At 36.2% G+C, this 16,494-nt stretch overlaps 1 pseudogene across 1 annotated transcript; it reads left to right on the plus strand.

Moving 5' to 3' along the window:
* The first annotated feature begins 543 nt into the window (after positions 1-543).
* On the plus strand, positions 544-14,377 carry LOC145571064 (uncharacterized; annotated as a pseudogene). The gene is made up of 7 exons (XR_014096561.1): positions 544-660; positions 11,654-11,860; positions 11,986-12,947; positions 13,059-13,336; positions 13,435-13,583; positions 13,680-13,971; positions 14,072-14,377. The product of XR_014096561.1 is annotated as an uncharacterized LOC145571064 (transcript).
* The last annotated feature ends 2,117 nt before the right edge of the window (positions 14,378-16,494 follow it).

Here is a 16,494-nt window from a genome sequence, read left to right on the forward strand (position 1 = left end):
ACAGGGGAAGCAAAAGAAGTGCGTGCAGAGAGCTTACCTGAGTGAGATGACTCTAAAGGAGAGCCAGACTCAGTAACCATGAGAGGCTCACTCATGTTTTGACAGTTAGAAGCGTCAGACATCTTAAAGAAGATCTACAAAGATAAAAAAGCCCCTAAAGAAGACGAAGAAAAATGGGGTGCCAAAAACCAAAGATCAGTCTAATCCCAAAAGGGCGAGTGGGAAAAAGCAACGCAAGAATCGGAAGAAAGAATTGAGAATACAAATACAACAGAGGGAAACCAGTTGGATGCAGATAATCAAAATTGATCAAAAGACGCAATTTTGCGGAAGAAAATACAAAAAGAAATAAAATTGCGCATACACATACAAGAAAAGGTACAAAGTAAGTACCTTTATGACAAGAGGTTGCAGAGGCAACGACGCACAACAACAATGGATACCCAAGAAACCAAACGGGTAACAGGGTTTCAAACTGCAACCATAAAGCAAGAAAATTCAATAAAACTGAAGAAGAAGAGAAAATAAGCAAACAAATAAAAAATGAAGACGAAAGAGATGAGAACTTACAATGATAATGGAGGAATGACGCGCGTCTGTGAAGAAGATGAAGAGCGAGAAATTTGTAAAGAGAAAGGGGAAGATGAAAAAATGAAAAGGGTAAAAAGAGAAGGGGGGACAGTGAATTAAGTAGAAAGAAATAGGCGGTTGAGGGAGCAATAAAGCCGAACCGCCATGTCACCTTAGTAAAAGTAAACTGACTGCTCAGATGGCCGACATGTGTCCCACTCATGCAAAACCTCATTCCCGCCAAAAAAAAAAAAAAAAAAAAAAAAAAACTTCAGCGGGAGTAATCGAAATTCCTCCCTATATGGTCGTCATTTCTAGACTCCAGCGGGAGTAATTGAAATTCCTCCCTGTAAGCTCGTCATTTCTCAGACTTCAGCGGGGGTAATCGAAATTTCTCCCTGCAAGCTCGTCATTTCTCAGACTTCAGCGAGAGTAATTGAAATTCCTTCCTGTAAGCTCGTCATTTCTCAGACTTCAGCAGGAGTAATCAAAATTTCTCTATGTAAGCTCGTCATTTCTCCGATTTCAGTGGGAGTAATCGAAATTCCTCCCTGCAAGCTCATCATTTCTCAGACTTCAGTAGGAATAATTGAAATTTCTCCCTATAAGCTCATCATTTCTCAAATTCCAGATAGAATAATTCAAGTCTAATAAAAAATTCTTTCTCTAACATCAGCAGAAATAAATGAAACGTCCCAACGCAACACATCTCCACCGACCTGCAGCATCACCACTTAAGCCTCAGAATTGCGTCATCAATCTAGAGACTTTGGGGGCTAGTGGCATACGAGGTAGTTTAGCCAGACGACCCATTGAGCAACGGCCGATAAGACCATACGCTCAGAATAGCTGGCATGAGTAACCTCATACCACCTCTTGAGGGGTTAGTTGTAGGGGATTGCTCCTGCTGAGCTATTTCCCCCAGCTGGAACTATTAAAAAAGGGATTCTCCACGCAAGCAAGAGCTAACTTGAGTGACCTCATACCGCTTCTTGGGGGGGCTAGTTATATAGGATAGCTCCTGCTGAGCTATCACTAGGCTCCCAGACTGTCCCTCGGGGTGCGCACTCACTGCTGGAAGGATAGCCGAAGGGGCTCCTCAGCCCGATAGAGTCAGCCCGCAGGCTGACCAAGTTTGACTCTCCACAAAGATAAAATGCGCTTGTACGCGGAATCCTCTTCTTAATATGATTAAGCAGCAAATTCCGTGTTTATCAGATTAAAATCAAGTTTATCATAAAACACTTATTTTATTCCAAATAAAACTCTTTATAATATAATTATTAATCCTAATATCATTAGAATTAAAAAAGAACCTTTTAGATATTATAGAAGATTAAAATTAATCCTAATAACTTTAGGAATAATAACTAATAGGCCCTCCTCTAGATCATTGGGCCGCATATAAAATTCATCTCAAATTTAATTTAATCCATAACTTTCTCATTATTCATCGGAATTGGGCTTATAATATATCGTTGGAAAACTCTTTTCGAGACCAATCCAACTACACTATTATTGGACCCTACATCTTGGACCAAACTAAATTATACTGGCTATTTTCATAAATAGAGTGTAAAAAGAAACATTTTCAAAAACAGAAAGAGAGATATTTTAATAAAAACAACCACATCGCTAGACTTTTCACACTTTCGCTTTGTTGGATAATCAAATGACGTGAAAGGTATTCATCACTTGGTTTGGTTTTAGGGAGACACATTTGGGTGTATAAAAAACCCCCACTTTGACTAAGTCTGGAGAAATGCATGTTTCGAAAACGAAAGTCAAAGTAGCAATAGGGACAAAGAATGATTTAGAACGTTCTGCAATCCTAAATCATTCTTGTAAAACCTGTACCAGCAAACAAGCGTTAGTTAAACAGATAAAACAGTTAAGAAACGCGTATCATGCACCATCGACCACACGTCTCTGAAGTAACCAATTTTATTGTTTGACGATCTTCCTCAAGCTAGGGGATATCGCCTGAAGACTGCTCCGCTTGTAGCTGCCTTCAATTCTTGCTGTTTTAGTCTTCCACATCTTAGGGAACACCATCGAAGATAACTCCTCTTGTAGCCATCTTATATTGTTTATGACAACTCTCCACATCCTAGGGAGCACCTTCTATCATTGCTGCTACATCTCGAGCTATTTTCTCGAATCATGGTGACAACCTTCCCAATCGTAGCGAATGTCGTCGAAGACCGCCCATCTTGTGCCATCTTCTCAAATCTGGGTCACAACATCCACAATCTTAGCGAACCTCGTCGAAGACCGCCCATCTCGTGCCATCTTCTCAAATATAGGTGACAACCTCCATAATCATAGCGAACATCGTCGAAGACCGCCCATCTCATGCCATCTTCTCAAATCTGGGTGACAACCTCCACAATCTTAGCGAACGTGGTCGAAGACAACCCATCTCGTGCCATCTTCTCAAATCTAGGTCACTAGGTGACAACCTCCACAATCTTAGCGAACGTCGTCGAAGATCGCGCATCTCGTGCCATCTTCTCAAATCTAGTGTTGATTTCCACCATCCTAGCGAAAGCTATCAAAAATCGCTTCATCTCGAATCGTTCTTTTCTCAAATCAAATAATAACCTCCCCAATCATAGTGAAAGCTATCGAAGGTCGTTTCATCTCGAACTGCCCTTCTCAAATCTAAGCGAGAGACTCTATTAGAGCCTTCTGTTGAAAGCTTCTTCCTCTTGAATCTTCAAATCTTCTTGTCCTTACTTTTAGGAGTAATCGACCTTTCTAGCTTTGGGAAGAACTTTATCTTAAGATTCTTCGATCTTCAAGTCAATCTCTGTAGAAATCTCCATCCTAGGGATCCTTTGTGATTATAATCAATCACTACCCAAATCAGTTTTCAAATTCGCTTAATTAATATGCAATTGATAATTTGATCGTCATCAGGCCGATCATCAATCAAGATCGTAATCGAGCCGACTACTAATCAAATATCTATTAATTGCTCAAATGTTCTTCAAAAATATTCAAAATCAAAGTCGTGACACCATCGAAGGTAGGCGCGAAAAAATCAAAGTCGTCGCGCAGTCACAGGTCTGTCGCGCCGCGTCAAAGAGTATTGTGATGCGCCAAGGTGTATCGTCCTACGTCGGGTGCATCCTGCTGCATGGTGCTTTAATCCAAGTCCGAGCTTTTTGCTCATTCATTTGTGCTCAATCCAATTGCCTGTGATTGTACCTGCATCTATATTCTTGGACTATAGGACTTTACTCATATTTGTAATTATCTTAGGGTTGAACTAAGGCTCAGTGTTACTCAACTTAATGTGCAAGACCACATATGACTTGGCATGACTCAAGGTGATTGACACGAGCGTTAGACTCAACTTGATGTGATATGGCTGTAGGAGTTTATAGGTACTACGCCGCAGAAAAACGTGAATCATATTCAATCAAGTACCTAATCCCAAGATCACATGCATAACACACAAGACACATAATCATATCTTTGAAGCGTGAATTCCACGTAGCAATTTGATTGACAAATCAGGGAGAGAATAGAGCCCCAAGCGTTGCTCCTCTACTTAGTCCACAAGCTTCGAACGAGCCGTCAACCAATACTAGATTGGTCGAGTGATTGAGGAAAACAGCGATCACCACCTTTAATAGACTAAGCCGACCACCACAATCCACCACCACCACGATCCACCACAATGGAGCCGAGGGAGGAGAGAGCCGTGAGATAGAGAAGAGTATGAGAGGGGTTGGTCTCGTATTTCCTAATTAAGGTTTGATCTCACTGATCAGTTAATTGCATAAATCAAACCTTAGGCACCTACTCTATTTATAATCATTAGGAAGCCCAAAACCCTTCAATCCACTCCATGTGGCCGGCCATACTAGAGGATGAGGCCCATCATGGGCCTCGTCCTCTCATGCCCGATCTAGACCCTTTGTGTGACCTTATAGGATCCGTTCAATTGGGCTTTTGGCTATTTTACTAGCCCAAAGATCATTAGTACCTCTAGCTATGGTAAAACGACGACCTAAATGTCCGAACTTAATTATCTCCATAATTTTATCCATTTATATATCTAGTAATTGCACACGACGAAGACATAAATCCTTCAATCTCCCACTTGTCTGACACAAGTGTGCAATATTCATATTCCTTAAGTCAATATGTGTCGATTTGATAATATGATTGCATCACATGTCGAGATCATATTAATCTACAAATCATTTCTTGAAATTTAAGTTAGAATTACAAAACCAAATGATTACTGAGTAATGCATTTGAACGCGACCACGTATTTTCTGAATTCTCCCTCTTCAAGCGGCCATGACACATTTCCTAATTTAATAGGTAGACTCAATCTAATCTTGTGGCAACCAAAGCTCCCACTCAACTCATAAAGTAACCGGGAAACACACTTTATAATCTCTAGTTACGGGCAGATGTTTGAGTGTACCACAGTTAAATAAATCATTGAATGAAATCAATGGTTCACTCATGTCAAACGAATCCACTAATATATCCGGAAGCGCTATACTTGAACTTCAAAGTAGGTCAATAGTTCGATCATGCATCATTCATGCATATCCAAGTGATTGACCGAGCATCACTATGCCCCTATAGCCCATGAAACTGCACTATCCATTCAATCTTACATGCTAGTCCATTTATTAAAATCATTTATGTCCACTTTAATGATTTCAAACTAGGAACTTAAATAATATATGAATTTTGTTCACCTATGGGGTTTTATTCACTAGGTCATGAACCTGATGAGCCCATCAATTCATAATTATTTTGGACATTTTATTTAATTTCCAAAACCATAATTAAATAAGAGAAATGATAATTTCTGTTTAAACATAATTTTGCAAATTGATGCATTCCTTATGTAACATGCTTTCTCAAAATATATACAACTTGAATTACATAACTTGCTTCAATCCCAGTCTTTAATATTACTCTCATATCTTAGTCTATGGAAGGGGTTTTGTGATTTCTCACTCATAATAAAACTTTGCAGAACATGACATCCTGCTTGTCATTAATCTCATAAATAAGGTGATATCTCATATCTATTTGTTTGGATTTGTGACGTGACCCTGGCTCCTTTGTTTTAGCAAAAGTGTCCTTTTAGTCACAGGACAATTTGATCCAAAATTCCTCCTTAACTACTCTTACTGTAGCTAAATACACATATTCTGACATTGAGTATGCGACAGTACTCTGCTTTGAACTCTTCAAGCTTACTGTACTTCTCTATACAAACACAAAATGTATTTAGATCAACATCTAAAGTCATCCTGCCTGTTTTGAAAACTTGCATCCGTATAATCTTTTGACAAGTTATTCACCTTTAACACCATTAGCTAGAAAATTTCCTTTAGTTCTTCTCAAGTACTCAAGGATTTGCTCTTTGCAACTTTCAGTATGGTTATTCTGAATTTACTTGAAAACTTGCTACACATGCACAAGTCATATGTAACATCTTGCTTTGTACATATCATGGTACATATAATGGACCCTTTTGCAAAAGCATAAGGCACATTATCCATACAACTCAACTCTACTAGCTTTTGAAGGCACCGAGTTTTACTGAGTGTAATACCATGAAACATGGGAAGATATCCTCTCTTAGAGTCTTGCTTCATGAACTTGTCAAGAACCTTATCAACATAAGTCTCTTGATTCATTCCAATCATTCTTCAAGATTCACTTCAAGGATCATGATTCCCAATATGTACTCAGCAGCTCTAAGTCTTTCATATTGAAACAACTCTCTAACCACTGCTTGACTTACTCAAGCATTGATATGTTATTTCATATGAATAGTATGACATCTACATACATGACCAAGAATATAAATTTCTTCCACTAAACATCTTGTCTCTACAAGAATCCTTTTCATTCTTTTAGGAAATCGAACTGTTTGATTGCTTAATCGAAACGAAGGTTCTAACTCCCTGATGCTTACTTCAATCCATTAAATGAATTTCTGAAGTTTGCAAAACTTTCTAGGATTTCTGGATTTCAAAATTCTTAGGTTGTATCATATACATGTCATCCATCAAGAAAATTTCATGAAGGTGATTTTTTAATCTCCATTGCTCAACTTCGTAATCGAAATTAGCAATCACTAAAAGAATCCGAATAGGCTTACCCAACTAATAGGTTTGACCCTATTTGTAAGACTATCATTGACTAACACATCTTTACAAACATGGAGTCCATATTGGATTTTCTTGGCCTTAAGCCACTTACTGAGTTGGCACTTATCCAAAGCTTGCTTGTAGGGCATGGATTCTAACCATTCCAATAGGAAAAATTTTAGAATCCACCTTTTCTCAGAATTTCGACAAACTGTTTGTTTTGATCCTAAGTAACCTACAATAGGTATGAGCAACAATCAAATTATTCTCTTCAACTCTTTGAAACCTTTCATTCAAGTGGGAAGCCTTTCATTCAAGTGGGACGATAGAAGCCTCACTAGTGGAATTAGCTTTCTTCGACACATGGTTTATCAAATTAGATGATTTCATATGCCTTCATCTCTGATGTAGTGTTATCCACATCCATTTGTTGCTCGTCTCGAATCTCATCGAGATCTAACTTTATCCCACTTAGCTTGTAGGAAGAGATTTCTTTCTATAAAGACACTATCGCGAGCAACAAACACTTTGTTTCTACGCGATTGTAGGAATAATACCTCTTAGTTTCCATGAGAAAACCCATGAAGAACTATTTGTCTGATTTAGGGTGAATTATGTCATCTTTGTAAACATTTTACATTAAATTCATAACCCTTAATCCTGTTTAGAAAAGATAACTTTTGGAACATTTCCAAATCATAACTCTTATGACATCTTTTCTACTGCTTTGGTTAAGTTTCCTGTTTAGTATATTCGCAATTTGTTGTTGTAATATATTTCCTCAAAATGATATTCGTAAATCATTAAAGCTAATCTAGGATCGAACCATGGAAAACAAAGTTGGACAGGAACTGCAAAGAAGTGAGGCTAGCAAGGAAGTGAACCTTAAAGGTATGTTAAAGGAAGGAATCAAACTTTGTTAAAGGAAGGAATCAAACTTTGTTTTCCATTGTTCGATCCTAGATTAGCTTTAATGATTTACTGATATTCGGAAATAATTAAACATGTGATGGTTAATTATTCAACCAAGAGTTACAAGAGTTACTGAGTGTTCTTGGTAACACTGCAACTTGGTATCACATACCTAAGTGAAAGTTAAAATGTTTATAACATAATACCTGAGGTTGATGCTCCATTCTTCTTGAGGAAGTCAAGGTATTTCTAGTAATTACGTTTCCAATGCCCCTTCTTCTTGCAGTAAAAACATTCACTTTCACTTGCAGCCTTGGGTTTTGGATTCACCTTAGGCTTCTCAGGAGCCTTGGCAACTTGCTTGACTTTGCTCTTGGCACTAGCCTTTTTCCCCTTTTTCTTGAACCCCTTTCCCTTTTGAATCATAAGAACTTCCTTCTTAGGTTCCTTAGGGATTTGCTTTTCAGCACTAACCAGCATTACGTACAATTGATTCATAGTCTTTGCAGTCGCAGTCATGTTAAAGTTCATGATAAACTAGTTGAAACTTTCTGGAAGTGAGTGGAGAATGATGTCTGTTTCCATCTCATCACTGTATGGGTGCTCCAATTTCTCCATATTTTTAATAAGGCCAATCATTTTGAAAACGTGATCATGAAATGTGGCACCCTTCTCCATCCTACAATCCAGAATCTCACGATGAAGCTCGTACCTTTCAACTCTTGCTTTTTTCTTAAACAAGGCTTTGATTTCTTGCATGATTGTGTACGCATCCTGATCCTCAAAACGTTTTTGAAGACTAGGTTCCATGGTAGCAATCATCAAGCAAGTGATAGGCACAGCTCTGTCATGAGCTTCCTTGTGCTTCTTGACTTCTGCCGTAGTTGCATTTTCTGGCAGAGGTCTTGGAAATGGGGTGTCAATGACATCCTCTCTACCTTCAGATTTTAGAACGAGCCTTAGCATTCTTTCCCAAGTGGAAAAATTTTCTCCTGTCAACCTATCCTTCTCAAGGAATGGTCGAAGATTGTAAATATTGTTATCATTGTGATTACGGCTACCCATATATGTCAAAATAAGGCAAAGTTTAATAATTATGTTTAATTTAAAATTTAAAGTACCTTAAACGAATAATATAGATAACTTTAAAACACTTTATTCAATAATTAAATGATCCCAATTGAATTTTAAGTGATTCCAAGACCCTTTATTTGTGCAATAATTGACCGAACTTTGGCCCTACCATCAACCATTACATTTTCATGGTGAGTAAACTCTTTAATGATTACAACTCTTGTAACTCTTGGTTGAATAATTAACCATCACATGTTTAATTATTTCCCTTTGCTTCAAGGTTCTAAACTCTTTAGGTAACCTTGTTAAGCATAACCAATTAAAATTGTAAAACTTAATTTACCCCAAGTCTCCAAAGATATAAAATGACACCCAGCTTTGACATGACCTATAATAAATATCAAGGGTTTGTCGGGTTTTTAATTGGAAAAGCAATCTCAATATTACTGGGACCTAGATTCATTTATGTTGTGATTATATAGTGAACTCTAGCGCATCATCAATCAACATAAATAAAATCTAACATGCATAATCTACTAATGCAATAAAACATGACATAGCATGGCCCCTTAGTCCTAAGAAAACTAGAAATGAAAAGCTCCCACTTGAATCATCATGGATCTCCATCCACCTTGCTCCTTTGGGCCTTCACTTCATGGGCTTCTTTGGACTAACATTATTTAAATAACTAATCTATTTACTTTAAATAAAAGTTACAAAAATACTTAATGGTACGCATACCGTATTTAGATTACATAAATACATCACGATGCGCAGATCGTATTTAGAATCTATGGGCCTTACTAGTCTATATATAGCAACATAATATCATATATTATAAAAGTGTCATATAATAAATCACTCAACATGCTTTTCTAAACTACAACATCAAATGTTCATAATTAAGGCAACGGATTTCCTAAAATATCTTATATTTTAATCATAATTAGATAATATCGCATATTATTCATGACCAGTCATAAAATATCATATATTTTAACTTAGGCGTGAGATAGAATCAAATCTTATTTTAATCTAGAAGATAAATCATATTCAATCTTCCATGATTATACTTACAAATTTAGGAGATTCTATCCTAATTATTAGCCAATCAAATAATTTTAAAATCAATTATCCTAATCTAATTATGGGATAAATGCATTATTTAAATCAATTATTATCCTTTTGGAATACGCTCAGAATATCCTAATCAATCTTATCCAAAATTAACCAATTTAATTATGGATAAGTACCAATTTAACAACTTTAAATATGGATAATATCAAATATAACAACTTTTGCAAGATTTGATTTTATCCCAAAACAAAAGATTTTATCCAAATTAAAACCGATTTTATCCCAAAATAATTTTTTAATTATATTGAAATATTTTTCAAATTTTTTTTTCAAAAAGTCGTACTGTACGGCTGCTGCCCACCATGGTTGGCTCGCCGGAGCTAGCCACGGTGGCAGGCTGCTTTGCAGCAGCCACTCCCGTAAGGCAGCAGCACCCGTAGCAGTAGCAGCCACGGCAGCAGAGTGCAACGTTTGCACAGTTGCTGCCCCAGCCACCATAGACCGCCGTCCTCCCTCTTAGACCGCCACCTGGTCAGCAGCCGCCGTGGCTGCACCACCCAGCCGCGGTTGGCAACCTAAAATAATTTTTTTTTTCTTTTTTTTTTTAATTTTCAATTTAATTAACATAAATTTTATCAAAATTAAATCAAATCAGTCCAAAAATTAAAATTAAATCATCGTTCAATTTTAAAATTAGGGTTCATCATAAAATTAATCCCAATTTAATTTTAACTCTTAAAATTAAATCAGCGATCACACACAAAATATTTTTATGCATAAATCAATCCGAATCAAATTATTAAGCATAAAACAATTTGAATTAAATCAAAATCAAGCACAAAAATCATATTTTAGGGCTAGGATTTTTTGAAATAATTCAAAATTAGGGTTAGGGTTTTCGGAAATCCGAAACTAGGGTTCTAGACAATGTTATTAAAATCACGATTTGAATCGTAGAATCGTACGATTCTACAATTCAAATTTACAAAACGATTTAAATCGCTGATAAAATCGCTCTCACAAAAAATCGGCCATAGAATCGGTGGAATCGCATAGAAACGGTAGAATCGCGATTTATATATGATTCCACCGATTCTTACTTAAACCTTGAAATGGACTATTTAATGAATATGGCAATGTATTGGGCCATAGCCCATATGAAATGGTGACTAATAATATAGACGGTTCTTTTTGTTTTTGTTTTTTTTTTTAATAAAAAAACTTCTAGAGAATAATCTAGACCATTTAATATTTCTCTCTCCACCTTTACTCTTCTTCCTCCTTTCCTCACTCCCCTTTTGCTGTACTGTGCTACTTTTTCCTCTATTATCTTCATGCGTTTCTTACTCCCCTTCAGCTCAATTTGCTCACAAGCTCGTTAAATTGTTGTCTCCTTGATTATTAGGTACGTTTTCAATTTTTTTTTTTTTTGTTTTTTTTTTCGTTCAGTTTCTGTCTTGTAAAATTAAGAATTTAAGACAAAAAATTTTAAATTTTAATTTGTATCTTTGCCATAGCATCATTATCAATACTTCTATAGTTTGTTTACGATTATTCGGTTGATAATTGAATTTTTTTTAACTTAGCCGGTTAGTCCTAACTGTTAAAATTAAGAATTTAAGACAAGCAATTTTAATTTTATTAGGCTAATGGTTGATTATTTTTACTCGAAATTTTCAGATGCAATCTTCTTTTTTTTATTTGATTGAATTTCATGATTTGGTAATTTTCAGACGCCTAATTTTGATATGATATTCTCTTCATTTATAGACATGTCAAGCTCTGGCTCAACCTCGGAAAAGAAGAGGAAAAATGCTGCTGGAAATAGATCAGACCCTTGATGGGAGCATGGTACTCGGGTTGATAATGATACAAAAAAGGTACGGTGCAAATATTGTTCTGTAGTGCATTTTGGTGGTATTTTTAGACATAAACATCACCTTGTTGGAACTGGTTGTAATGTGGAGGCTTGTTTGCAAGTCCCTGATGATGTAAACCAAAAATTTAAGGCAATACTACAATCTAATGAAGAGCAGTCCAATAGAAAAAGAAAAAATTGAATGATATTGGTGAGGAAGAAGAGTGTGGTGAATATCAGTTAGGTCATAATCAATGGGGTAAAATGGATTCTTTTGTTTATAGAAAACCAAGACAGTAAACAACCCTTAACCAAAAATTTAAGAAGGAAGAAAGAGAAGCGGTTTGCTAACAAATAGCTCGTTTTTTCTACACTAGTGCCATTCCCTTTAATGCTGTAAATAATCCTGAATTCCCAATCATGGTTGAAAAAATTGCTAAGTATGGGATTGGACTTAAACCTCCAAGCTTCCATGAAATTAGAGTTAAATTTTTAAACAAAGAAGTGACGAATGTGATGAAAATGCTTGAGGAGTTTAAGGAACAATGGAAAAAACCAGGTTGCACAATAATGTCAGATGAGTGGAGTGATAGAAAAAGAGGATCTATTTGTAACTTTTTGGTTAATAGCCCTAAAGGTTTTGTTTTTCTTTCCTCTGTTGATACATCAGACATCTCTAAGACAGCAGAAAAGGTCCTTGAGATGTTAGATGCTGTTGTAGAACAAGTTGGTGAAGAGAATGTGGTGCAAGTTGTCACCGACAATGCTGCGAACTATAAAGCTGCTGGTGAAAAATTGATGGAAAAAAGAAGTCAGTTATTTTGGTCACCATGTGCTGCCCATTGTATTGACTTAATGTTGGAGGATTTAGATAAAAAAATCAAGGTTCATAGTTTGACTATTGCAAGGGCTAGGAAGGTAACGACTTTCATATACTCTAGAACCTTAGTCCTCACATGGATGAAAGAGTTTACAAAAGGCAAAGAGGCCTAGTGTCACTAGATTTGCAACTTCATAACTGACTTTGAGGTGTTTAAATGAACATAAAGGACCATTGTTGGCTATGTTTGCATCTGATAAGTGGAGATCGAGTAAGTTTGCTAAATCAGTCGAAGGGAAAAATATACAAAGAATTATTTTGGATACTCGAGGGTTTTGGCAAAGCGTTGTAACATGTTTGAAGGGCGCCCTACCACTTGTGAAAGTTTTACGTATGGTGGATTCCGATGAAAACCCGGCGATGGGATTCATTTATGAAGCAATGACACAAGAAAAAAAAATCAAATCAAGGAAAATTTTAAAAATGTGGAAAGAAAGTAAGCCTATCTTATTTAGTAATTCAGTTTACTTACATTTGCAAATTATATTTGCAACTTATTTACTTCTTATACCACTTACACATTTGTTTTTTTTTCCTTTTCATTTAGCTACCATCCTATCTTGGATATTGTTGATGAGCGTTGGGTGGATCAAATGCACAAACCCTTATAAGCTGCTGCTTATTTTTTAAACCCTCAATTTCAATATAGTCCTAATTTTCAAGCTAATGCAGAAATTAAAATAGGACTATATAGTTGTCTACAAAGAATGGTTCCCGACCCCGATGAAAGAATGATGATCGATTTGCAAATGGATGCTTTCAAAAATGCAAGAGGTCTTTTTGGGCTATCTACTGCTATTATGACTGGAACAAAAAAAAGTCCAGGTTGTCATTTGTCAATCATTTCATATTATAATACATAAAATCGAAAATTTTCCTAACTTACTTATTCTGATGATATTATCAAATATTACTCTGCCTTTAAAAAAAGCAGATTGACAATCCCTATTCAGCTGATTGGTGGGAGTCGTATGGAGATGAATGTCCAGGGTTGAAAACGTTTGTAGTAAGAATTTTGAGTTTAACTTGCAGCTCTTCTGGTTGTGAGCGTAATTGGAGTGCGTTTGAGATGGTAAAAAGCTTCTCTATCTAATTCTTGTTATACATTCATGAATAATATAAATGGGGTTTATGTTCTGATTTTTTAATTGATATTTGATAATAACAGGTACATACAAAAAAGAGAAATTGCTTGCATAAACAAAGATTAAATGATCTTGTCTTTGTGATGTATAATCTAAAGTTAAAGCGTAGACAAGAGAAACGAGCAAGCAAGTCAATAATACAACAGCCTATAATTCTGGATGAATTGCAGTCTGATGATGAATGGATTGCTGAAACAGAGGAACCTGTTCTTCCGACGGGTGGAGAATGGTTAAATGAACTTGATAGAGCAGCTAGAAGATTTACTAGACAAGCAACACGAGATGAGAATGAAAGATTGCATAGAGAATTACAAGGTATGTATCTTTCTAATATTTCCTTTCATTCTAATTTCTAAAACTCCTAGTCTCCTAATATATTAAACTTCTCGTTTTTATCTTTCCCTTTTTTTCATAGACAATGTAGTTGAAGTTCAAACATTGAGCGATGATGATGATCATGCTGAAGCTGCAACTATTATTGGCTCTAATGAAATTGATTTGGATGATTTTGGAGTAGTCGACGATACCGATATTGGAGGAACTACTACAGGAAGTGATGATGTAGATGGTGGTAGTTTTGGCTTTGATGACTATTAATTAATTTCAATTTTATTTGTAACAATGAAGTGTAAATGTGTAATCACAACTAATTAGTACTTTTGCACTATTCTGAACATCTTTATCATTAATGAATTTTGCTTCAGATAGTTAAATTTGACAATATCGTCATTTTATGGGTTAAATGTTTAAAAAAATGAATTTAATATCATGATTTACTTAAAAATTGAGTAAAAATGTGAAACAGATGGGTATAATTTCAGATTTTTGCAAAATTTGTAGAATCGGTCGATTCTACGATTCGATTCTATGATCCGATTCTACCCCCCTCTTCTGATTCAAAGTAGAATCCCGATTCTGATAATATTGGTTCTAGGTTAAGCTACTTCGAATTTTGCGGAAGATGCGGTTGGTAACTAAGGTATCGAGAAAACTAGATAAATTGAGAAATTCAATATACTAAACACTAGGGATATAGGTTCCACATGCAAGCTCAATGATTATGCTAATTGAAAAATCACTCAATCAATTCAAATATTGCAAAGGACAAACAATAGTTGCAATCAAAGGAATTCAAGGGCTATCTCCTATAAGCCAAGCTAGGGATCACTATGAATGGCTAGCTAGGAAAATCACAATCAAATTTAATCAATTAAAGCAATTCTCAAATCAAGGGTTCATGTCACTGAAATTTGCAATGCAATCTAAATTAATCTTATAGGTTGATCACTCCTAGTCCAATCAATCACATGCACAATTATGTCAACCAATTTAATTGCACCATTCAAATCAATTTAGCATCATCAACTAGCAAAAATCATCAATCAAGCATGCTTCCCCTTCTCCCTAGCAACTAATCTACTCACTAAACATGGTGGAATTAAGAAACAAAACAAATTCAATCAAATTCATATTCATTTAAAGCTAAATCAAAAGAAAATCAATCAATCAACAATTTCTAAAGCAAGGAATATAATCTCAATCAAAATCCAAAACAAACTAGAAGGAATTGCATTAAAAGTAAATCAAGGGAAAGAAATCTTACAAATATTCATTGAATTGAAGAAGGAATTTCAAGATTAAATTGAAATCTAAGATCAAATTCAAGTACTAACAAGTGAATCTTAAGCTTCTCTCTCTACTTTTTCTCTCTACTATTTCTGGAAAAATTCTCTCTCTAGTACCAAGTTAAGTCGTCCCCAAAAAGAAAGTCAAAAGCTATAAATAAGAAAAATCGAGTGAAGAGGGCCGCACAGGCCGTGCGCACGCACAGCCCAGCCGCGCGCGCGCACAGTTGGGTCTGCGCGCACGCACCCCTGTGCCGCGCGCACGCACCCCTGTGTGATGCATGGGCTTTGGCTCCTTCGCTTGCTTGATCAAACTCTGCGCTTCCGAGCATCCCCAACATCAGTTCACTCGAGATGATGTCCGCGAACATGGCAGTCCTAAAATGAGCAAATTGACTTGATTTTTCACCTACAAAACACAAATAAAACAAAGAGAGGAATAAGAGCGAGGTAAAACTAAAATTATGAATTATCAACTAAAAATATGAAAAACTCGTAAAAATCAATCGAGAACTAAAGTGAATTATAAAAAATGGAAAATCGAATAAAACTAAAAGAATTATATGAAAATGATGAAAGAAAATAAAGAAAATGAACCTAAATCTTATTCTTTTGAGCGCCAAAAACGACGCTCATCATTTGCCCACTTAGAACTGCGAGGATGTTGGGGATAAGAGATGAAGATTTATCTCCGTCAACACAAGGAATAAGAGCCTACGATAACTCACGTCGCCAAGCATTAGGCACAATTACTATGAACATAACGACGGGAGTAATTGAAAATGCCACCACATTCCAAGTGGTAGATATTAAGGCCTCGTTCAACTTACTATTGGGACGCCCTTGGCTTCATGACCTCAAGGCCATCCCTTCATCTCTTCACCAACAAGTGAAAGCCATAGTTGGAGGAGTACCAATTACAATTGATGCTTCACCCATGAGGATCAAGACAGTAGAAAACCCACTAATCAATGTGGAGCACGATGAGAATGACGAAGATCTGTGGGGCTTTAATGAAGAGGTCTCCTTAATCGAGGAAGATGAAAGGACCCCTCTTCGTTACGACCTCCACTCCAACATGATAACCAATGCTATCCTGAGAAAACAAGGACACTTCCCTGGAATGACTCTAGGAAAGAAGAAAGGGATAGCAAAATAGATGGGACTACCTAGCCTCCCTAAATTAGATACTTTCGGACTTGGTTTCGAACCG

The sequence above is a fragment of the Chenopodium album genome, chromosome 12 (assembly GCF_948465745.1).
Source record: "Chenopodium album chromosome 12, dcCheAlbu1.1, whole genome shotgun sequence".
Classification (NCBI taxonomy): domain Eukaryota; kingdom Viridiplantae; phylum Streptophyta; class Magnoliopsida; order Caryophyllales; family Amaranthaceae; genus Chenopodium; species Chenopodium album.